Raw genomic sequence first — 25,525 nt, 5'->3', positions numbered from 1 at the left:
CGCTGTGTAGCCACGCCCTCTGTCGAAGTCGGAAGTGACGAAACGCGTCAGGGCGTGGCTACAACGGCGCAACAAGGAAGTAAATTTGCGTTCCATAGTCACCCAGCCGGATCCAACCATCGATACCAGCATCACAGCACACGTGCGGCCTCTGGTGTACAAAGGACGGCGGTGACAGCGGTGAACCTATTGCTTTCCTTTTATGCTCATTCACAAGTGTTTATCCTGTACGGGCATGATTAGTGGGAATTTTTTCTGACACATTGCGGGGTACTGGTTTAGACATACTACACTATCATTTGTGTTTTGTTCCCTTATTTCCATGTGCCCTCAATGAGATCAACCGTGGCAGTATTTGAAGGAGTGTGGATGGTGTGCCTATATGGAAAAATAGCTGTCTTTTTTCCTGTTTTGTGGTAAGCCTGCACCCCGGAGGGGGGAGTAATCCACTGGTTGGGTGTATCCATATGATTGGTATAGGGTGCACTAACACCTGTTATGTGATCATCCAGCACATCACCTCACATTTCTGTTTTTAAGCTCTTTTATGGAGCTTTCTCTCACCACTTTGAGCCCTGGTTCACACTGGGTACGATTTTGAACGATTTGAGATGCGATTTGACATGTCAAATCGCATCTCAAATCGGCGGCAATTGTCGGCAATGGCACTGTCCTAATCAGTGCGACGCCGCATCTGCGATTTCAAAAAGTAGTTCCTGTACTACTTTTTGCGATTTCGGGCCGCGATTTACATTAAATTGCGGCCAAAATCGCGGCAAATCGCGGCAAAATCGCAGCCGCGAAATCGCGGTAAAATCGCGCATTTTACCGCGATTTTGAATTCGCAGCAGTGTGAACCTAGGCTTAAGCGCTGTTTTATCATCTGAACTATTGTTCCTTTTATATTTGATACTTTGTTTTATACTTTTAAATGGGTTTTTACCCATTTATTTAAATAGCTGCTACTCGGAATTTTATCAATTTTATTCACTTATTGGTATTCCCTTTATACTTTCTTATATTTATATTCACACACCGATTTCTTCACTTGGGATCAGTTGATACATTGTTCTTTGGCGCCGGAAGTGCATTATAGGCCTATTTTATGCACCTAGGGCCAAATCCACAAAGACCCGGCGTAACGGCGAATTTCTAATTTAAGTTACACTGCCTTAAAATTTCTACCTAAGTGCCCGATCCACAAAGCACTTACCTAGAAATTTCTGGCCGTGTAACTTAAATTCCGCCGTTGCAAGGCGTTCCTCATTTCATGGGGGTGATTCCCATTTAAATGAGGCGCGCTCCCGCGCCGGCCGTACTGCGCATGCTCGTGACGTCATTTTCCCGACTTGCATAGCGCGAAATTACGTTAGGTCGGGCTTTGTGGATTGAGACGGGTCAATAAAGTTGCGTCGTAAAAAAAAAAAGATACGGCGCGGAAAAAAAATTCAAATTCGAAAAAAAAACGCGTCGCTAGACAGAAGGGTCTGCTTTTACATGGTGTACTAACTTTACACCTTGTAAAAGCAGCCCTAATTTTGCGTATGCAACTTAATACTTACGGAGAAAAAACAAAGCTGAAAAGCTTTGTGGATCTCCGTAAGTGCTAATTTGCATACCCGAGGCGGCATTTCGACACTAAATGCCCCCAGCGGCAGATGCGGTACTGCATCCTAAGATCCGGCAGTGTAATTCAATTACACATGCCGGATCTTCTCCCTAACTATGGAAAACTGATTCTGTGGATCAGTTCCATAGTTAGGACCAGGGATACGACGGAGTAACAGCAGTTACTCCGTCGTATCTCTTTTGAGGATTTGGCCCCATATTTTTACCAGATTCACAAAGCACCTACGCCGACGTATAACAAGTTACGCCGACATAAGTGCAAATGTGTGCCGTCGTATCTGCGCGCCAGTCCCACAAACAGATATGCGCCTAAAACCAGGCTACACCCCGCCGACATAGCTTGCTTACGCCGGCGTAGGGTGGGCGCACATTTAGGCTGGGTGCATGGTGCCGCTCCCATTGATTAGCCATTCAAACATGCAAATGAGGGAAATACGGCGATTCACGAACGTACAGTACGTGCGCCCGACGCAGGCTACGCGAGGTGCCCGTAATTTGTACGCCCGGCGTAAAGTTATTCCCCATAAAGGAGGTGCAACCCAGCAGCAGACATGCAAAGGTCTGCACCAGGGAACACAAGCCGGCGTATTTTACGTTGGACGTGTGTCTGGCTGGGCGTAGGTTACGTTCACGCCGTACGCAGTGAACCGGCGTAGTTTAGGCAGTTGTTCCGACATGGTTGTAAACAGGCGCAGGGGGATGCGTCCACGTCATGGCGCATGCGCAGTTCGTGATACGTATCTGTCTGGCGCTCGGCCCATCATTTGCATGGGGTCACGCCTCATTTGCATGGGTCACGCCCACTTCCACCTACGCCGGCCTGCGCCCTCGAAACCTACGCCACACTGACGCAGCGTTGGGAGCAATAGCTTGCTGAATGCAATGCTTGCCTCTCCGCGCTACGTTGGCGCGGCATACAGCGTTTGCGATACGGCAGCGTAATGTGCGCCCACATTCTGTGAATCTGGGCCATTATGCCTCATAGAATATACATTGGGGTGTTTACTTTCCAAAATGGTGTCATTTTGTGGGCATTTCCATTGTTCTGGTGCTGCAGGGTCTTCAAAAGTGTAAGAGGTAGTCAAGAAATTAAATGTGTAATGTATGTCCCTAGAACACCTGATAGTGCTCCCTGCATGTTAGGCCTCTGTATGTGTAAAAGTCTCACACATGTGGTATCACTATACTCAGGAGGAGTAGTAGAATGTGTTTTGGGGTGTAGTTGCAAGTATGCATATGCTGTGTGCGAGAAATAACCTGTTAATATGAAAATTGTGTGAAGTAAAAAAATCTTCATGTTGCAAAAGAATTGTGGGAAAAAATTACAACTTCAAAAATCTCGCCATGTCTCTTACTAAATACCTTGGAATGTCTACTTTCTAAAAAGGGGTAATTTTGGGGGTACAGTAGAAACCTTGGATTACGAGCATAATCCGTTCCAGGAGAATGCTCGTAATCCAAGGTATTCGCATATCAAAGCGAGTTTCCCAGTTGGAGTCAATAGAAACAAAAATACTGCATGTGGCCAGAGGTGGGGGGGGGACTGGAGACCTCGGTTGAAAATCTTGGAAAGGCTCGGGAACGGAGTATTTCCAAGATTTTCGGAGCATTTCTGAATGTCTCTGAACGGCTCCAATCGGCGCCATTTGGCTCTGCTCAGCTCTGGCGACCCCCCACCTTAGGCCAAACGCGTTATTGTACACTGTTTTGGCTTGAATCCTGCTCGTTTTGCGAGACAACACTTGCAAACCGAGTCAGGATTTTTTTTAAATACAGTGCTCGTATTGCGAAACGCTTGTTAACCGCGTTACTCGCAATCCGAGGTTCCACTGTATTTGTACTGGCTTGTTAGTGTGTTAAGAAATGAGATAGGCTATCAGTACATCAGGTGTGATACATTTTCAGTGATTGGCACCATAGCCTGTCGACTCTATAACTTTCAAAAAGGCCAAATAATATACACTGATTTTGTTTATTTTTATCAAAGATATGTAGCAGTATAATTTTTGGCCAAAATTTATGAAAAAAAATTCCTAATTTGTAAAATTTTATAACAGAAATAAAGAAAAATGTATTATTTTATCTGCCTTTTTAAATTTATAGTGCAAAAAAATAAAAAACCCAGTAGTGATTAAATACCACCAAAAGAAAGCTCTATTTGTGTGAGAAAAAAAATGACAAACATTTCGTATGGGTACAGTGTTGCATAACTGAGTAATTTACATTCAAAATGTGAGAGCACTGAAAGCTAAAAATGTGTCTGGTTAGGAAGAGGTATAAGTGCCCAGTGGGGCAAGTTAAGGGAGCAGCAGACAAAAAGGTCATAGACAGAAGTGAGCTTGTTGCAGACAGACTGGGCATTCCAGAAGGCACATGAGAGGGGGGCTGTTTTTTGGGAGAAGGGGGATTGAGATCAGACAGAGAAAATTGCCGCTAATGCTGGAGGAAGGAGGGTGCCGGGTGTGGGTGAGAGATACTGGAGGACTGGGATTAGGGAAGATATTCCCAGCAGTTAAGAGAAGAAGGAGGGTGAGGAAAGCAAGATGAGAGTGGGATGTGTAAGAGTGCACATACTTCCCTGTCACCTGTCCTGGTGTTTGGGTCAGCAGGTGTATTAAGTATTAACAGGAGGTGATGAGAACAGTAGTAGGGAGAGGATAGAAATGAGGGTGATATTCAGGGCTGGCCCTACCATGGGTCCCAGTGGGTCCATTGGACCCAGGCAGCACTTTGAAAGGGGCAGCTAATTGAACCACAGCCACCTCTCCTTCTCTTCTATTTACCCAGAAAATTGACAACCAAGATTTTTTTTCCAGCAGTTTTGTGGGTTATGATGATAACTGTCCCCTGCCCGCTCCGCCTGCCCTAACCTAGCCTGTCCCTATACTGCCCTGGCCTGTCTATATACTACCCTAGCCTGTGTATATACTACCCCAGCCTGCCCTATACTGTCTTAGCCTGTCCATATACTAGTGTTGCTCACGAATATTCGCATTGCGAATATTCGACTCGAATATAGCATATTCGAGAAATCGCGCTATATTTCGAAATTCGCGGTGAATATTCGCAATTCCGAATATTCGATTTTTTACAATTTTTTTTTTAAAACAGATCACATCCTAGATATCTCCATCGACGTCTAAAAGCATTGCTGGTATCATTAGAGACCCTGGGCCGAGTAGCTGAAGCGTTCATTGAATTTTCCAGAAAGATCGCAATGCGATTATTCGGCAAACGCAATATCGCGCGATTACTTTCCTCGCCCCGATCTTCCGCATCAGAGCGATTTTTACAGTTTCATTTTTAAAACAGATCACATCCTAGTGATCTCCATAGACGTCTAAAAGCATTGCTGGTATGATTAGAGCCATTGGGCCGAGTAGCTGAAGCGATCATTTTATATTGCCGAATATTCGCAATGCGAATATTCGGCAATAGGAATATTGCGCGATTATTTGCTCCGCCCTTTTGCATCAGAGCCAATCAGAGTTCTCCTTCCACACTCGTCAGAGGTTAGCAACCAATAGGAACCTGCCTGCATGGACATTATATAAGCTCACTCCCAGCACCATTTCATTGCAGATTCAGAAGCTGGCTAGAGAGTGTGGAGGCTGTTTCTGTGTTCCTGTTTTCCTGTGTCTTTGTTCCTGATTGATTTAGATCATCACCAGCATTGCTATTTAGTGATTCCAGTGGATCTTTTCCAGTATATCAACTGCTTTTTTCAAAGCAATAGACCCAAGAGCTTTTTTCAAAGCTACGTTTTGTGCTGTTTTGTGCTGTTTTGTTCATTTGTGTTACTGTTTGATCCTGCAATCCTCGCTGTTCAGTGATATTTGCTAGAGATTTCAGAACACATTTTGCTGAGCTTTCTAAAAGAGCTTTTCTAAAAGAGCTTTTCTAAAAGCTAAGTTTTGTTCATCTTGTGTTACTGTTAGATCTTGCAGGTTCGCTGTTCAGTGATATTTGCTAGGCATCTCAGTTCACATTTTGGTTAGTTTTTCCTAAAGAGCTTTTATAAAAGCTAAGTTTTGTGTTCAGTTTAGTTAAATTTTGTGTAGTAAGTGTACACACTGTTAGTGTACATTTATTTCATCTAGCTTAGCTTAGTGTGTGTTTAGTGTCTGTGTTTTGTGTTTAAAAAAAAAAAAAAAAAGTTAGTGTTTGTTTAGTGCTTTTTTTTTTTCTTTAATTTTGTAGTCCTTGTCTGGTGTACTACTTTTCTTATAGTTTAGTAGCTGTCTGTGTACGTCTTTGTCTGCGTGCCTGTCTTGTAAAAAATACACAAAAACACATTTTGTTCACATTTCCCCCCCCCCCAATAAAGTTTACCCCCCCCCCACACACATATCAGCAATAATGAGCGGCATCCGTGGCCGTGGCAGCAGGGGTAGGGGAGTTACTCCCAGTGCTGGATCGCTGCCAGCACGGGGTACCTCTCGTGCCCCTACTAGTGGTAGAGGATCGGGTGCAAGGGGAGTACGCCTGATCCGGGAGTTCTTCCCATCGGGCAGCCGCCCGATATTGCCATCTCAGGCTGAAGTAGTGGTGGACTACATGGGGCACAGCAGTGCCACTGAGTCGTCGGTCCCGACTCACAGTAGTACCACCATTACTCCGGTGCCTGTACTACCCCCCCCAGCCCCCAAGAGTCCAGCATCTTACTGTTCGACAGCGACAGTGATAGGGATATCTTGGGGGAGGCCATGCATCAGGCAGACCTCCAGCTCTGTCCTGATGGTCAGGACCTTTTTGAAGGGATGGATGAGGAGGATGGGATACCTGCTGGCAGTATCCCAGAGACATCCCTTCAAACTGGTGCTGCTGTTTTGGTGCAGAAAACAGCAGCACCTAGTCAGACCCAGGCGTGGGTGAGGGGACAGCGGAGCCAGGCTAGAGGCTCCATGTCAGGTGGTTCCCTCAGACCAACACATTTCAGCCCTTGGTCTGACATCTCTGGGGGCGAAGAGGGTGACCCATCATGGTTGCCATCTGACGCGTCGGCTCACTACGTCAGTGACGACGGGGAAGGTAGGCACCCTGGTGAAACGGTGCGCCAGGTCACCACCAGGGAGACCATCGTCAGGGTCTCCACTGGTGATGGCAGCAGGAGGTGTCAGGAGGAGGAGCAGCAGCAGCAGCAGCAGCAGCAGGCAGCTCCACCTGTGCGCACCGAGTCCCAGCAGGTGCAAGTAAGCGTCACCCCATCTGACAGGAGGGCGGTGCTGAAGTCACCTGTCTGGAATTACTTTACCCTGGTGGCAGACAACCCTACCGTGGCCATCTGCCGGATTTGTAAAGTGAGGGTGAAGAGAGGGAAGTGTTTGGCTCGGGTGGGTACCACAGCCCTGAACCAGCACCTGAGGATAAACCACTGGGCGGTGTATGACGAGATGAAGCGTGGTGGTGGTAGCAGCGCCACCACCACAAGTGAGCAGGGTACAGCAGCCCCTGCCACATCTTCATCTCTTTCCAGCATGTCATGCCCCCCCCGCTCCCTCTAGTAGAGGTACTGGTACCGGCAGCCAGACCTCTACTTCCACAGCACCCTCCACGTCTGTGTCCCGCACTGCCGTCCGTTGCCAGGCGTCGATTTCAGACGCCTTTGACCGCACCACTCCCTTCCCCCCTGGAGACCGACGTGTGCGTTCCCTCAATGGGCTCCTGGCAAGGGTTATTGCCCAACATCTGCTGCCCTTCAACATAGTTGACAGCAACCCCTTCAGGCAGATGTTGGAGCAGGCCCAACCCCAATGGCGTGTCCCCAGCCGCCATTTCTTTGCCAGGACTGGTGTCCCTGCCCTACACCAGCACATTGTGCAGAATGTAACCCTGTCGCTGGATCACGCTGTCAGCGACAGGGTTCATCTGACAATGGATGGCTGGACCAGCAGGCATGGGCAGGGGCGCTACATCAGCTTCACGGCCCATTGGGTTTCCCTCCGAGGCGTCGGTGAGGGATCGGCGGCAACCGATCTTGTGGTGCCGCCCCGGGGTGTCCAGGGGAGAACTGCTGGTCTCCCTCAAGCCACTGTCTCCGCAGCTGCTGAGCCTCCCAGCAAGCGCCCCCGTAGCTACTCAAGTGTGGGCCACGTGCGCTGTCAGGCCGTGCTCCAGCTTGTTTGTTTAGGGGACCGGAGACACACTGGAGAAGAAGTGCTGAAAGCACTTCAGGCTCAGGTCCAGAAGTGGCTGACACCCCGAAGGCTCCAGGCAGGTATGGTTGTCTGCGATAACGGCAGCAACCTACTCGCCGCCCTTAGTGCTGGCAGTCTGACCCACGTGCCCTGTCTGGCACATGTCCTCAACCTGGTGGTGCAGAAGTTCCTGCGCACTTATCCAGGGTTGAGTGACATTGTGGCAAAGGCGCGTAGGATTGCCAGCCACTTCAGGCGCTCCCCAACCGCTACCGCGTCCCTGTCCAAGTTGCAGCGGGAGTACAATCTGCCCCTTCACAGGCTGATTGTGGACAGTGTGACGCGGTGGAACTCCACCCTCCACATGCTGAAGAGGTTGTGGGAGCAGCAAAGGGCGGTGAGGGAGTACCTGATGGAACTAGGCACTGAGAGGACTTCACCACAACTCCCTTTCATCGCCTGTGCGGAGTGGGGGCAGATAAACCAGGTCTGCCAAGTGTTGTCCTCCTTCGAGCAGGCGACCAAGATGGTCAGCAGTGAGCAAATCGGCCTCAATAGCGTGCTGCCAATAGTGTTCATGCTGGAGAGGACACTAGATCGCCTGCTCGAGGCTGGGGAGAGTGCCTTGGTGGAGCAGGAGGAGTCAGCAATGCTCCACCGAGACCAGGGCCAGGACGAGGAGGAGGAGGAGGAGGATGATGATGAAGAGGAGGAGGAGGTGGTTGCTGGTGTCGTCCCGGAGTCAGGGCCTGGTCAGGAGGGAGAGCCGGTGTTGGGGGCACCGATAGTCCGGGGGTTGGGCATGTCTGAGTTTGACCAGCAGCGCCTCAGGGATGAAGAGTCGCACCTCATTCACCTGGCCAGCATTGAGGAGTCACAGCGGGCTGTGCTCTTCCCCATGGCTGCCCACATGCTGAGATGCCTCAGGAGGGACCCCCGGGTTAAGACCATCAAGACGAGGGATGATTTCTGGATGGCCACCCTTTTGGATCCCAGGTGCAAGGGGAAACTGGAGCAGTTCATCCCAGCCAGCCGGAGGCAGCACCGGATGGAGGAACTGCAGGCAGGCATTGTCAGACGGTTGGAGCAGGCAACTCCCCGGCCTCCAGTTGTCCCCCCTCATCTCACCCAGCAGGTGGCTGCACCCAGCTGCAGCCGAGCAGGGGACCTAATGGAAGAGATGAGGATGTTCTTCCAAACCGAGCGACCCAGTACCAGCAGCAGCAGCAGCAGCAGTCACCACCAGCGGCTGGCCCACATGGGTTAAGGTCAGCAGTTATTTCACACCCTATATACTCTTATTAAGACTGCTGTACATCATGGCACCTCCTGCCCAAGTGATATGACTCTGTGTCAACTACTACTGTTAATACTACTACTGCTGCTTCTGCTGCTGCTGCTGCCCAGTCAAGACACCTATGTCAGCAGTTATTTGACACTCTATATACTCCTATTCCTACTGCTGTTCATCATGGCACCTCCTACCCATGTGATATGACTCTGTATCAACTACTACTGTTAATACTACTACTGCTGCTTCTGCTGCTGCTGCCCAGTCAAGACACCTATGTCAGCAGTTATTTGACACTCTATATACTCCTATTCCTACTGCTGTTCATCATGGCACCTCCTGCCCATGTGATATGACTCTGTATCAACTACTACTGTTAATACTACTACTGCTGCTTCTGCTGCCCAGTCAAGACACCTATGTCAGCAGTTATTTGACACTCTATATACTCCTATTCCTACTGCTGTTCATCATGGCACCTCCTGCCCATGTGATATGACTCTGTATCAACTACTACTGTTAATACTACTACTGCTGCTTCTGCTGCCCAGTCAAGACACCTATGTCAGCAGTTATTTCACACCCTATATACTCTTATTAAGACTGCTGTACATCATGGCACCTCCTGCCCAAGTGATATGACTCTGTGTCAACTACTACTGTTAATACTACTACTGCTGCTTCTGCTGCTGCTGCTGCCCAGTCAAGACACCTATGTCAGCAGTTATTTGACACTCTATATACTCCTATTCCTACTGCTGTTCATCATGGCACCTCCTGCCCATGTGATATGACTCTGTATCAACTACTACTGTTAATACTACTACTGCTTTGCACACACTGGAGGAGGGATTTTGGCCCACTCCTCCACACAGATCTTCTCTACATCAGTCATGTTTCTGGGCTCTCGCTGAGAAACACGGAGTTTGAGCTCCCTCCAAAGATTCTCTATTGGGTTTAGGTCTGGAGACTGGCTAGGCCACGCCAGAACCTTGATATGCTCCTTACAGAGCCAATCCTTGGTTATCCTGGCTGTGTGCTTTGGGTCATTGTCATGTTGGAAGACCCAGCCTCGACGCATCTTCAAAGCTCTAACTCAGGGAAGGAGGTTGTTGCCCAAAATCTCGCAATACATGGCCACGGTCATCCTCTCCTTAATACAGTGCAGTCACCCTGTCCCATGTGCAGAAAAACACCACCAAAGCATGATGCTACCACCCCCATGCTTCACATTAGGGATGGCGTTCTTGGCATGGTACTCATCATTATTCTTCCTCCGAACACGGTTAGTGAAATTATGATCAAAAAGTTATATTATAGTCTCATCTGACCACATGATTTTCTCCCATGACTCCTCTGGATCAGTCAAGACAATTATGTCAGCAGTTATTTCACACCCTATATACTCTTATTAATACTGCTGTTCATCATGGCACCTCCTGCCCATGTGATATGACTCTGTATCAACTACTACTGTTAATACTACTACTGCTGCTTCTGCTGCTGCTGCTGCCGCCCAGTCAATACACCTATGTCAGCAGTTATTTGACACTCTATATACTCCTATTCCTACTGCTGTTCATCATGGCACCTCCTGCCCATGTGATATGACTCTGTATCAACTACTACTGTTAATATTACTACTGCTGCTTCTGCTGCTGCTGCTGCCGCCCAGTCAATACACCTATGTCAGCAGTTATTTGACACTCTATATACTCCTATTCCTACTGCTGTTCATCATGGCACCTCCTGCCCGTGTGATATGACTCTGTATCAACTACTACTGTTAATACTACTACTGCTGCTTCTGCTGCTGCTGCCGCCCAGTCATTACACCGATGTCAGCAGTTGTTTCACACTCTATATACTCTTATTCCTACTGCTGTTCATCATGGCACCTCCTGCCCATGTGATATGACTCTGTATCAACTACTACTGTTAATACTACTACTGCTGCTTCTGCTGCTGCTGCCGCCCAGTCAATACACCTATGTCAGCAGTTATTTCACACTCTATATACTCTTATTAAGACTGCTGTACATCATGGCAACTCCTGCCCATGTGATATGACTCTGTATCAACTACTACTGTTAATACTACTACTGCTGCTTCTGCTGCTGCTGCCCAGTCAAGACACCTATGTCAGCAGTTATTTGACACTCTATATACTCCTATTCCTACTGCTGTTCATCATGGCACCTCCTGCCCATGTGATATGACTCTGTATCAACTACTACTGTTAATACTACTACTGCTGCTTCTGCTGCCCAGTCAAGACACCTATGTCAGCAGTTATTTCACACCCTATATACTCTTATTAAGACTGCTGTACATCATGGCACCTCCTGCCCAAGTGATATGACTCTGTGTCAACTACTACTGTTAATACTACTACTGCTGCTTCTGCTGCTGCTGCTGCCCAGTCAAGACACCTATGTCAGCAGTTATTTGACACTCTATATACTCCTATTCCTACTGCTGTTCATCATGGCACCTCCTGCCCATGTGATATGACTCTGTATCAACTACTACTGTTAATACTACTACTGCTGCTTCTGCTGCTGCTGCCCAGTCAAGACACCTATGTCAGCAGTTATTTGACACTCTATATACTCCTATTCCTACTGCTGTTCATCATGGCACCTCCTGCCCATGTGATATGACTCTGTATCAACTACTACTGTTAATACTACTACTGCTGCTTCTGCTGCCCAGTCAAGACACCTATGTCAGCAGTTATTTGACACTCTATATACTCCTATTCCTACTGCTGTTCATCATGGCACCTCCTGCCCATGTGATATGACTCTGTATCAACTACTACTGTTAATACTACTACTGCTGCTTCTGCTGCCCAGTCAAGACACCTATGTCAGCAGTTATTTCACACCCTATATACTCTTATTAAGACTGCTGTACATCATGGCACCTCCTGCCCAAGTGATATGACTCTGTGTCAACTACTACTGTTAATACTACTACTGCTGCTTCTGCTGCTGCTGCTGCCCAGTCAAGACACCTATGTCAGCAGTTATTTGACACTCTATATACTCCTATTCCTACTGCTGTTCATCATGGCACCTCCTGCCCATGTGATATGACTCTGTATCAACTACTACTGTTAATACTACTACTGCTGCTTCTGCTGCTGCTGCTGCCGCCCAGTCAATACACCTATGTCAGCAGTTATTTGACACTCTATATACTCCTATTCCTACTGCTGTTCATCATGGCACCTCCTGCCCATGTGATATGACTCTGTATCAACTACTACTGTTAATACTACTACTGCTGCTTCTGCTGCTGCTGCCGCCCAGTCAATACACCTATGTCAGCAGTTGTTTCACACTCTATATACTCTTATTCCTACTGCTGTTCATCATGGCACCTCCTGCCCATGTGATATGACTCTGTATCAACTACTACTGTTAATACTACTACTGCTGCTTCTGCTGCTGCTGCTGCCGCCCAGTCAATACACCTATGTCAGCAGTTGTTTCACACTCTATATACTCTTATTCCTACTGCTGTTCATCATGGCACCTCCTGCCCATGTGATATGACTCTGTATCAACTACTACTGTTAATACTACTACTGCTGCTTCTGCTGCTGCTGCCGCCCAGTCAATACACCTATGTCAGCAGTTATTTCACACTCTATATACTCTTATTAAGACTGCTGTACATCATGGCAACGCCTGCCCATGTGATATGACTCTGTATCAACTACTACTGTTAATACTACTACTGCTGCTTCTGCTGCTGCTGCCCAGTCAAGACACCTATGTCAGCAGTTATTTGACACTCTATATACTCCTATTCCTACTGCTGTTCATCATGGCACCTCCTGCCCATGTGATATGACTCTGTATCAACTACTACTGTTAATACTACTACTGCTGCTTCTGCTGCCCAGTCAAGACACCTATGTCAGCAGTTATTTCACACCCTATATACTCTTATTAAGACTGCTGTACATCATGGCACCTCCTGCCCAAGTGATATGACTCTGTGTCAACTACTACTGTTAATACTACTACTGCTGCTTCTGCTGCTGCTGCTGCCCAGTCAAGACACCTATGTCAGCAGTTATTTGACACTCTATATACTCCTATTCCTACTGCTGTTCATCATGGCACCTCCTGCCCATGTGATATGACTCTGTATCAACTACTACTGTTAATACTACTACTGCTGCTTCTGCCCAGTCAAGACACCTATGTCAGCAGTTATTTGACACTCTATATACTCCTATTCCTACTGCTGTTCATCATGGCACCTCCTGCCCATGTGATATGACTCTGTATCAACTACTACTGTTAATACTACTACTGCTGCTTCTGCTGCCCAGTCAAGACACCTATGTCAGCAGTTATTTCACACCCTATATACTCTTATTAAGACTGCTGTACATCATGGCACCTCCTGCCCAAGTGATATGACTCTGTGTCAACTACTACTGTTAATACTACTACTGCTGCTTCTGCTGCTGCTGCTGCCCAGTCAAGACACCTATGTCAGCAGTTATTTGACACTCTATATACTCCTATTCCTACTGCTGTTCATGATGGCACCTCCTGCCCATGTGATATGACTCTGTATCAACTACTACTGTTAATACTACTACTGCTGCTTCTGCTGCTGCTGCTGCCCAGTCAAGACACCTATGTCAGCAGTTATTTGACACTCTATATACTCCTATTCCTACTGCTGTTCATCATGGCACCTCCTGCCCATGTGATATGACTCTGTATCAACTACTACTGTTAATACTACTACTGCTGCTTCTGCTGCTGCTGCTGCCCAGTCAAGACACCTATGTCAGCAGTTATTTGACACTCTATATACTCCTATTCCTACTGCTGTTCATCATGGCACCTCCTGCCCATGTGATATGACTCTGTATCAACTACTACTGTTAATACTACTACTGCTGCTTCTGCTGCCCAGTCAAGACACCTATGTCAGCAGTTATTTGACACTCTATATACTCCTATTCCTACTGCTGTTCATCATGGCACCTCCTGCCCATGTGATATGACTCTGTATCAACTACTACTGTTAATACTACTACTGCTGCTTCTGCTGCTGCTGCTGCCCAGTCAAGACACCTATGTCAGCAGTTATTTGACACTCTATATACTCCTATTCCTACTGCTGTTCATCATGGCACCTCCTGCCCATGTGATATGACTCTGTATCAACTACTACTGTTAATACTACTACTGCTGCTTCTGCTGCCCAGTCAAGACACCTATGTCAGCAGTTATTTCACACCCTATATACTCTTATTAAGACTGCTGTTCATCATGGCACCTCTTGCCCGAGTGATTTGACACTGTATTGTCAATGTCTACTACTACTATTACAGCTCAGTCAAGACACCTGTGTCCCAATTTTTTGGTACACTATTGACTACTATGACCACTACTGATGCTGTAAAGTATTCCCCAAGTGTTTTTATGCTATGTATTACTATTACCACTACTGCTTGTAAATCATGCCTGTGTGATACTTAGTGGGAATGCTTTAATAAGCATTCCCAGTATGGATACCCGTAAATGTATTAATCTTAATTAGTGTGAATGCTTTAATAAACATTTCCAGTATTGATATCCGTAAATTTAGTAATCTTATTATTCCTTACGTTTTTTGGTTCGGCGTAACTTCGGCATACTTTCAGCTATTGAGACCATTCAACTGTAAAAATGTTCGTCTCGTTCAGCTAATGATGGGACTTCTTCAAGTTTTTTTCTACTTTTTACACTTTTATAAATTTTAAGCTTTTAGACCCTTTTTTTTAACATTGAAGTCAATGAGAACATCCTTTTCCCCTTTGAATTCACATGCCCTGCCAAAAGTTTCAGCTACTTCATACTTTCACTTACAGACACTGAAAAAACTTTAAAGCGGTCACAAAATATTTAGCTATCCGGCTATGACTTTTCAGATCGTTATCGTTTACAATTTTTTGGTGAAAACGCAATTTACGTTTTGCGAATTTTTCACAAAAATGCAATAGGTTATAATGTAATCCTATGGAGGGGATTTAGAGTCTGTCATGTGACCTTAACATTGGAGATCTTTGTAATTAAAAATATCTTTACAAAAAGGGGAAACAAATTGGTCTCACGCCCACAAGATCTACTTTTCATACACAATTTTTATATCAAAACGTAGCTATGCTTGTCTGGTTTATGGCAATGTGACCAATTCTGCGATACGTATTTTAGTTTTAGTTATTGGAGCAACAGCCAGAAATTATGTCTCATAGACTCTCATGTGAAATTATCTAAAAAATGTTGCTGCAGAACTCACAAAGACGCTCTTTTCTAAATCGCAGACATGGCCACATTTTTAAGTTTATCTACATAAATTTCATATCGATGCGTTTACAAGGGCCGTGTATTTCAAACGGTGTAGTCGTTGTATCAATTGCATGTACGTTTGAGGATTTATTAAGCTTTGTTTGGAGGCTTAAATCATGTATTAGATCTGTGAATTAAAAGCGTTTGTAATGTTATTTCTTTCCATAAATAACTTTCCTGACCTCAGTGCAATATTCCTCCTCACTGACCTGGGGGGGAGGGGAAACCTATTGAGGGGGGAGGGGCGACCAGGAAGTCAGCATACTCTATACTTTGCAGATAGAGAAAGAAGCTGTGTGTCCTAAAGATAGTGTAGTGGTTATGGTGAATGTCTTTGGCAAGGGGCTCACCAATTAAGCTATTCAGCATTCCCACTCGCATTTTCCTCAGGAAATGCATTGTCTAGTTATATTATATTTTAATACTCCTGCTGCTGCCTCCATGCTGAGTAAAGCTTCATGACCTCTCTGGCACAGCGGATCCACCAACAGCCTCCGCTACAAGCTACCAGACCGGACTACCAGACCGGATCTAAACAGCAAGTGCAACTATAACAATGAACCTTATGTTAAACCCTGTTTTGCGGCATTTATACTGCAACCATTGGGCTGTCTGCAAGAGCTCATCTGCATTCTCTCTCTTTCTTGCTCTCCCTCTCTCTCTCTTTGTATATATATATATATTGTTGCTTTTGTTATGTTCATTTTTCAACAGTTTATTTTGTGTTCGTCGTGTCTGTGTCGTGTGCTTTAGTTTGTCCTAGGTTAATGTTAAATAAAATAATAGTATAAAATGTTTTTGCTTATTATGAAGTTAAATGTGTTGATGTTGATTTGTTTGATGTGAAGTTAGATGTGTTGAAAAACCTACAACTCTATCTCAAAAAGAAATGAAACATTTCCAAAAAATAAGATTTTTTAATACAAAAATAAATTTAAATATAGCTATCAATGCGTTTCTGAATGCGGTGCAGTTCCGCAATCTGACCCGATAGCTGCTGCTCTAGCAGAGCATTTTGTTGGGTGAGGTAGCTCATCTTCCGCTGGTTTTGCAGGATCCTCTGGTGGGTCTTTTCGATGAGTCTGTTCTGCCTCCTCATATCTCTTGATGCTTTTAGGATATAATAAAAAAACATTTGGATTTCAAATAACGTTACCAAATAAATAAATATTTTTTTTTGCTTATTAATCAATCATTATCATGTGTATACACTTGTTATGTGTCTAACACATCCCGGGAGTGCAGAATTATTAGGCAAATGAGTATTTGGACCACATCATCCTCTTTATGCATGTTGTCTTACTCCAAGCTGTATAGGCTCGAAAGCCTACTACAGATTAGGCATATTAGGTAATGTACATCTCTGTAATGAGAAGGTGTGTGGTCTAATGACATCAACACTCTATATCAGGTGTGCATAATTATTAGTCAATTTCCTTGTCTTTGGCAAAATGGGCCAAAAGAAGGATTTGACAGACTCTGAAAAGTCCAAAATAGAGAGATATCTAGCAGAGGGATGCAGCACTCTTAAAGTTGCAAAGCTTCTGAAGCGTGATCATCAAACAAAAGAAGCGTGTGGAAAAACAAAGGTGCAAAATAACTGCCCATGAACTGAGAAAAGTTAAGCGTGCAGCTGCCAAGATGCCACTTGCCACAAGATTGGCCATATTTCAGAGCTGCAACATCACTGGGGTGCCCAAAAGCACAAGGTGTGCAATACCCAGAGACATGGCCAAGGTAAGAAAGGCTGAAAGACGATGACCACTGAACAAGACACACAAGCTGCAACGTCAAGACTGTGCCAATAAATATCTCAAGAAAGATTTTTCTAAGGTTTTATGGACTGCTGAAATGAGAGTGAGTCTTGATGGGCCAGATGGAAGAGCCCGTGGCTGGATTGGTAAAGGGCAGGGAGCTCCAGTCCAACTCAGACGCCAGCAAGGTGGTGGTGGAGTACTGGTTTGGGCTGGTATCATCAAAGATGAGCTTGTGGGGCCTTTTCGGATTGAGGATGGAGTCAAGCTCAACTCCCAGTCCTACTGCCAGATTATGGAAGAGACCTTCTTCAAGCAGTGGTACAGGAAAAAGTCACCATCCTTCAAGAAAAACATGATTTTCATGCAGGACAATGCTCCATCACACGTGTCAAAGTACTCCACAGCGTGGCTGGCAAAAAAGGGTATTAAATAAAAAAAAGTAATGACATGGCCTCCTTGTTCACCTGATCTGAACCCCATTGAGAACCTGTGGTCCATCATCAAATGTGGGATTTACAAGGAGGGAAAACAGTACACCTCTCTGAACAGTGTCTGGGAGGCTGTGGTTACTGCTGCACGCAATGTTGATGGTGAACAGATCAAAACACTGACAGAATCCATGGATGTCAGGCTTTTGAGTGTCCTTGCAAAGAAAGGTGGCTATATTGGTCACTGATTTGTTTTTGTTTTGTTTTTAAATGTCAGAAATGTGTATTTGTGAATGTTGAGATGTTATATTGGTTTCACTGTTAAAAATAAATCATTGAAATGGTTATCTATTTATTTTTTGGTTAAGTTGCCTAATAATTCTGCACAGTAATAGTAGTCACCTGCACACACAGATATCCCCCGAAAATAACTAACACTAAAAACAAACTAAAAACTACTTCCAAAAAAATTCAGCTTTGATATTAATGAGTTTTTGGGGTTCATTGAGAACATGGTTGTTGTTCAATAATAAAATGAATCCGCAAAAAATACAACTTGCCTAATAATTATGCACTACCTGTATACTTCTAGCATCAATACCATATTATGGTTCTACAATCTGACAGGTGCGCTTTATATGTTGTCCATTTTTATATCTACATTTTGTTGTTGAAATGTTATTAATCATTGTGCACATATTTACCTTCCTGAATGAGGCTCACAGGACCGCTCTCTTCCTCCTGCTCTTCTGCTTGAGAAGTTGGGGTGGTGGGGGGGGAAGCTCCTCAGCTTGCTCCTCAACAGGAGCTGGGGTTGGGGAGTGGGAGGGCCCTGGCTGCTCCTCCTCATGCATCTCCTCCTCTGCCGCATCCTCCTCTGCCGCATCCTCCTCCTCCTCCTCATCGGCCTGGCGCCTTCTGCGCTTGGCGCGGACAACTGACATTGGAGCTCCTATAATAACACAATGTTCATATATTATAAAAATGTTTTCTAATGACGTATGCAAATTCTGTGTACTCTGCTGTATTGTATATGAATACAAATTGATTTATATAGACAGTTAACCAATGGGACAATGTTATATTAAAGGGTCTTGTGGGCACTACAGGGGACTGAGCGTGAGCTGGGATGCAACCATGTTAAAATGAGCTGTTTTTGTCTCCTTTGTTTTGTTCAGACCATCTCATGTTAAAAAAAGGGCCTGATGGAGCACACGGGATTACTATAACAACCCCACTCCTAACACAGGAATTTAGTGGTAATCTATATATATAAAACTCAACGTGTGTGTGTGCATAAATGTATGTATGTATGTATGTATGTATGTTCCAGCATCACGTACAAACGGCTAAAGATATTTATATGAAACTTGGCACACAGGTTACTTATATGTCAGCCACAAACATAGGATAGGTGGTTTAAACCTTACCCACCCCCACTTGCCATGGTCGGGGTTTTTCTTTAAAGTCCCATGCAAAGCAATGGGAAAATTATGTTCCCACATAACTTCTGTGTTCCTGTCTGCTGTCCCATGTCTTTTTTCAACAGTACTATGAATACCTTGGCTGGTGGTGATATATGTTAGCACAACATGGCATCTTGGTTAACAACATCTGACCTTACATGAATTACATATGACCTTACATAACTGTCACCAAAGGAGCTGCGGTGGCTCCACGCGATTGCCACTGCACTGACAAGTGATTCACCTCTGCAGCTAGGGGTTCGGATCCCGCTCTCGGCTACCTGTGAATTGAGTTTGGTGGTCTCAGCCCCGCCCCTGGTGGGTGTGCTATGCGAGGTTGGGTTGGGAGGACCCCCTCACACCCGCCATTGCCAACCGGGGCATGGAGAAAGGTGGCAGATTGCCTCTGGGGGAGGCCTCCCAACTCCTGCAGGCCGGCTCCTCTCTCTTTCGAGTTCACGCACAAAATACACTTTTTAAAAAAAAAACATAACTGTCAACAATAACTTACCTGGATGATATTTAGCCCGAAGACGTCTGACCTGATCCATTTGGCGCCTCTTCAGGTCAGACCACTTCTTCACAATTGCATTGTGGTCGTGTTGGCCGCCAAAGTCAGCGATTAGGGCGCTGACCACAGCCCTTTTCTCTGGCTGCCTCCGCAGCTTATCGTATCCTGTTTCCAGGAACTTCTGCAAGATGAAGAACAAAGTATATTGTAATACTTCTGTTGACAGCCTTATGGATATATGACGTAAATGTATGCTATTCAACAATTGGAAGCATTCTCGCCTTATTAATCAATGACAGGGGTAACATGACAGATTTTATATCCTGCCATTTCGGTCGCCACCTTTTTTGCATAAATATAGCAGCCATTATCATTTGCATAATTATGAATATATTATTAACAACACAGGATACACGTATAGGGGAGATATGCGTTGCTAACTCTTTTCCCTGTCAGGAGCCTAACGCCCCGGGGGTCAGAGACGGGACCTTTTCGGAGGGCCACTGACGTATGTACCCGTCGCAGTTTTTTGTGATGTCACTCTTTAGGTGTGTGCACATTTTTCACTGCATCCGGGTGGAGTTTTTGGGTTGTGTTTTGCACGCCACAGGCTTTTCAACAGGAAAAAAACAGCTGGAGGCAGAATGGTTGCAAAACACTACGGGTTTGTTACCTAACTCTGGGTTTCAAGACCAGTCCACCTCCAGCTGTTGCAAAACTACTACTCCCATCAGCCACGGTCTGTCAGTGCATGCTAAGAATTTTACTTTTGCTGCATCCAGGGTGCCACAGTTTAGAGACCCGTGCATAAAGGCCTGAAAAATGGGGGCCTGCAGAACTTACAATACTAGAAGTGCCAGCATTCCCAGGCATGCTGGAAGTTGTAGTTCTGCAACATCTAAAGGGCAATATGTATTCGAACGTCCTTGGGCCTTGAGGACACTGAAGTCAGGACGTTCGCATACGTCCTATGTCCAAAAATTTTTTAAATTCATTATGCTAAATAACAAGGAAAAGTGCCTAAATACACATTTGCCAACCAGGGTGTCTGCAGCTGTCCAGGCATGCTGGGACTTGTAGTTTTGGAAAAGCAGGAGACACATTGTTTGTGAAATACTAATATCTGATCATATATACTAACTTTTAAACTAGACTAAAATGCAGTTGAAGATAATGAAATAACAGTGGTCGAAATACTTACACAAATCAGCAAATTTTCCTCAGATACAGTGAAATTACTTCCAACCATCTTGCTCTGCGATTGCGTTGCGATCAAAAAGTTGGAAACTGGCAAGGGTCCAGGAAATGGTCGCGTGTTGTTCGCGTGTTGATTGCGCTGCTTGGACCGAGATGGGTCCATATGGCTTCGGCTGTATGGACCACAGTAACTCTTTTCCCTGTCAGGAGCCTAACGCCCCGGGGGGTCAGAGACGGGACCTTTTCGGAGGACCACTGACGTATGCAACCGCCGCAGTTTTTTGTGATGTCACTCTTTAGGTGTGTGCAAATTTTTCCTTGCACCGGGTGGAGTTTTTGGGTTGTGTTTTGCACGCCACAGGCTTTTCAACAGGAAAAAAACAGCTGGAGGCAGGATGGTTGCAAAACACTACGGGTTTGTTACCTAACTCTGGGTTTCAAGACCAGTCCACCTCCAGCTGTTGCAAAACTACTACTCCCATCAGCCACGGTCTGTCAGTGCATGCTAAGAATTTTACTTTTGCTGCATCTAGGGTGCCACAGTTTAGAGACCCGTGCATAAAGGCCTGAAAAACGGGGGCCTGCAGAACTTACAATACTAGAAGTGCCAGCATTCCCAGGCATGCTGGAAGTTGTAGTTCTGCAACATCTAAAGGGCAATATGTATTCGAACGTCCTTGGGCCTTGAGGACACTGAAGTCAGGACGTTCGCATACGTCCTATGTCCAAAAAAATGTTAAATTCATTATGCTAAATAACAAGGAAAAGTGCCTAAATACACATTTGACATCTGCAGCTGTCCAGGCATGCTGGGACTTGTAGTTTTGTAAAAGCAGGAGACACATTTTTTGTGAAATACTAATATCTGATCATATATACTAACTTTTAAACTAGACTAAAATGCAGTTGAAGATGATGAAATAACAGTGGTCAAAATACTTACACAAATCAGCAACTTTTCCTCAGACTTAGTGAAATTGCTTCCAACCATGTTGCTGTGTGATTGCGCTGCGATCATAAGTTGGAAACTGGCAAGGCTCCAGGAAATGGTCGCGTGTTGTTCGCGCAATTGCGCATGCGCGATCGAAAAATCGCAATCGCAATATGTATTTTGGTTAAAATATCATACATATTCGATTTCAGAGTGCTGCTACAGCAGTTTTCGAAATATCTGCAATCAATTTCGCATTCGCATGTTGCGATATTTCGATAAAATATCACGAATATTCTGAGCCAATCAGAGCGCTCCTCCAGCATATCTCGAAATTCCGCAATAAATATCGCATTCGCATGTTGCGATATTTCGATAAAATATCACGAATATTCTGAGCCAATCAGAGCGCTCCTCCAGCATATCTCGAAATTCCGCAATAAATATCGCATTCGCATGTTGCGATATTTCGATAAAATATCACGAATATTCTGAGCCAATCAGAGCGCTCCTCCAGCATATCTCGAAATTCCGCAATAAATATCGCATTCGCATGTTGCGATATTTCGATAAAATATCACGAATATTCTGAGCCAATCAGAGCGCTCCTACCGCAGTTATTAAAAAAAACGCAATTATTTTCGCATTCGCAATAGCGAAAAATCGCAATCAATTAATTTCGATAAAATATCACGAATATTCGAATTTAGCGAATATATCTCGAATATTCGAATAAGCTCCTATAATAACACAATGTTCATATATTATAAAAATGTTTTCTAATGACGTATGCAAATTCTGTGTACTCTGCTGTATTGTATATGAATACAAATTGATTTATATAGACAGTTAACCAATGGGACAATGTTATATTAAAGGGTCTTGTGGGCACTACAGGGGACTGAGCGTGAGCTGGGATGCAACCATGTTAAAATGAGCTGTTTTTGTCTCCTTTGTTTTGTTCAGACCATCTCATGTTAAAAAAAGGGCCTGATGGAGCACACGGGATTACTATAACAACCCCACTCCTAACACAGGAATTTAGTGGTAATCTATATATATAAAACTCAACGTGTGTGTGTGCATAAATGTATGTATGTATGTATGTATGTATGTTCCAGCATCACGTACAAACGGCTAAAGATATTTATATGAAACTTGGCACACAGGTTACTTATATGTCAGCCACAAACATAGGATAGGTGGTTTAAACCTTACCCACCCCCACTTGCCATGGTCGGGGTTTTTCTTTAAAGTCCCATGCAAAGCAATGGGAAAATTATGTTCCCACATAACTTCTGTGTTCCTGTCTGCTGTCCCATGTCTTTTTTCAACAGTACTATGAATACCTTGGCTGGTGGTGATATATGTTAGCACAACATGGCATCTTGGTTAACAACATCTGACCTTACATGAATTACATATGACCTTACATAACTGTCACCAAAGGAGCTGCGGTGGCTCCACGCGATTGCCACTGCACTGACAAGTGATTCACCTCTGCAGCTAGGGGTTCGGATCCCGCTCTCGGCTACCTGTGAATTGAGTTTGGTGGTCTCAGCCCCGCCCCTGGTGGGTGTGCTATGCGAGGTTGGGTTGGGAGGACCCCCTCACACCCGCCATTGCCAACCGGGGCATGGAGAAAGGTGGCAGATTGCCTCTGGGGGAGGCCTCCCAACTCCTGCAGGCCGGCTCCTCTCTCTTTCGAGTTCACGCACAAAATACACTTTTTAAAAAAAAAACATAACTGTCAACAATAACTTACCTGGATGATATTTAGCCCGAAGACGTCTGACCTGATCCATTTGGCGCCTCTTCAGGTCAGACCACTTCTTCACAATTGCATTGTGGTCGTGTTGGCCGCCAAAGTCAGCGATTAGGGCGCTGACCACAGCCCTTTTCTCTGGCTGCCTCCGCAGCTTATCGTATCCTGTTTCCAGGAACTTCTGCAAGATGAAGAACAAAGTATATTGTAATACTTCTGTTGACAGCCTTATGGATATATGACGTAAATGTATGCTATTCAACAATTGGAAGCATTCTCGCCTTATTAATCAATGACAGGGGTAACATGACAGATTTTATATCCTGCCATTTCGGTCGCCACCTTTTTTGCATAAATATAGCAGCCATTATCATTTGCATAATTATGAATATATTATTAACAACACAGGATACACGTATAGGGGAGATATGCGTTGCTAACTCTTTTCCCTGTCAGGAGCCTAACGCCCCGGGGGTCAGAGACGGGACCTTTTCGGAGGGCCACTGACGTATGTACCCGTCGCAGTTTTTTGTGATGTCACTCTTTAGGTGTGTGCACATTTTTCACTGCATCCGGGTGGAGTTTTTGGGTTGTGTTTTGCACGCCACAGGCTTTTCAACAGGAAAAAAACAGCTGGAGGCAGAATGGTTGCAAAACACTACGGGTTTGTTACCTAACTCTGGGTTTCAAGACCAGTCCACCTCCAGCTGTTGCAAAACTACTACTCCCATCAGCCACGGTCTGTCAGTGCATGCTAAGAATTTTACTTTTGCTGCATCCAGGGTGCCACAGTTTAGAGACCCGTGCATAAAGGCCTGAAAAATGGGGGCCTGCAGAACTTACAATACTAGAAGTGCCAGCATTCCCAGGCATGCTGGAAGTTGTAGTTCTGCAACATCTAAAGGGCAATATGTATTCGAACGTCCTTGGGCCTTGAGGACACTGAAGTCAGGACGTTCGCATACGTCCTATGTCCAAAAAATTTTTAAATTCATTATGCTAAATAACAAGGAAAAGTGCCTAAATACACATTTGCCAACCAGGGTGTCTGCAGCTGTCCAGGCATGCTGGGACTTGTAGTTTTGGAAAAGCAGGAGACACATTGTTTGTGAAATACTAATATCTGATCATATATACTAACTTTTAAACTAGACTAAAATGCAGTTGAAGATAATGAAATAACAGTGGTCGAAATACTTACACAAATCAGCAAATTTTCCTCAGATACAGTGAAATTACTTCCAACCATCTTGCTCTGCGATTGCGTTGCGATCAAAAAGTTGGAAACTGGCAAGGGTCCAGGAAATGGTCGCGTGTTGTTCGCGTGTTGATTGCGCTGCTTGGACCGAGATGGGTCCATATGGCTTCGGCTGTATGGACCACAGTAACTCTTTTCCCTGTCAGGAGCCTAACGCCCCGGGGGGTCAGAGACGGGACCTTTTCGGAGGACCACTGACGTATGCAACCGCCGCAGTTTTTTGTGATGTCACTCTTTAGGTGTGTGCAAATTTTTCCTTGCACCGGGTGGAGTTTTTGGGTTGTGTTTTGCACGCCACAGGCTTTTCAACAGGAAAAAAACAGCTGGAGGCAGGATGGTTGCAAAACACTACGGGTTTGTTACCTAACTCTGGGTTTCAAGACCAGTCCACCTCCAGCTGTTGCAAAACTACTACTCCCATCAGCCACGGTCTGTCAGTGCATGCTAAGAATTTTACTTTTGCTGCATCTAGGGTGCCACAGTTTAGAGACCCGTGCATAAAGGCCTGAAAAACGGGGGCCTGCAGAACTTACAATACTAGAAGTGCCAGCATTCCCAGGCATGCTGGAAGTTGTAGTTCTGCAACATCTAAAGGGCAATATGTATTCGAACGTCCTTGGGCCTTGAGGACACTGAAGTCAGGACGTTCGCATACGTCCTATGTCCAAAAAAATGTTAAATTCATTATGCTAAATAACAAGGAAAAGTGCCTAAATACACATTTGACATCTGCAGCTGTCCAGGCATGCTGGGACTTGTAGTTTTGTAAAAGCAGGAGACACATTTT

This window comes from Rana temporaria, chromosome 2 (assembly GCF_905171775.1).
Source record: "Rana temporaria chromosome 2, aRanTem1.1, whole genome shotgun sequence".
In the NCBI taxonomy this organism is placed as follows: domain Eukaryota; kingdom Metazoa; phylum Chordata; class Amphibia; order Anura; family Ranidae; genus Rana; species Rana temporaria.
This window is presented reverse-complemented; position numbering follows the sequence as displayed.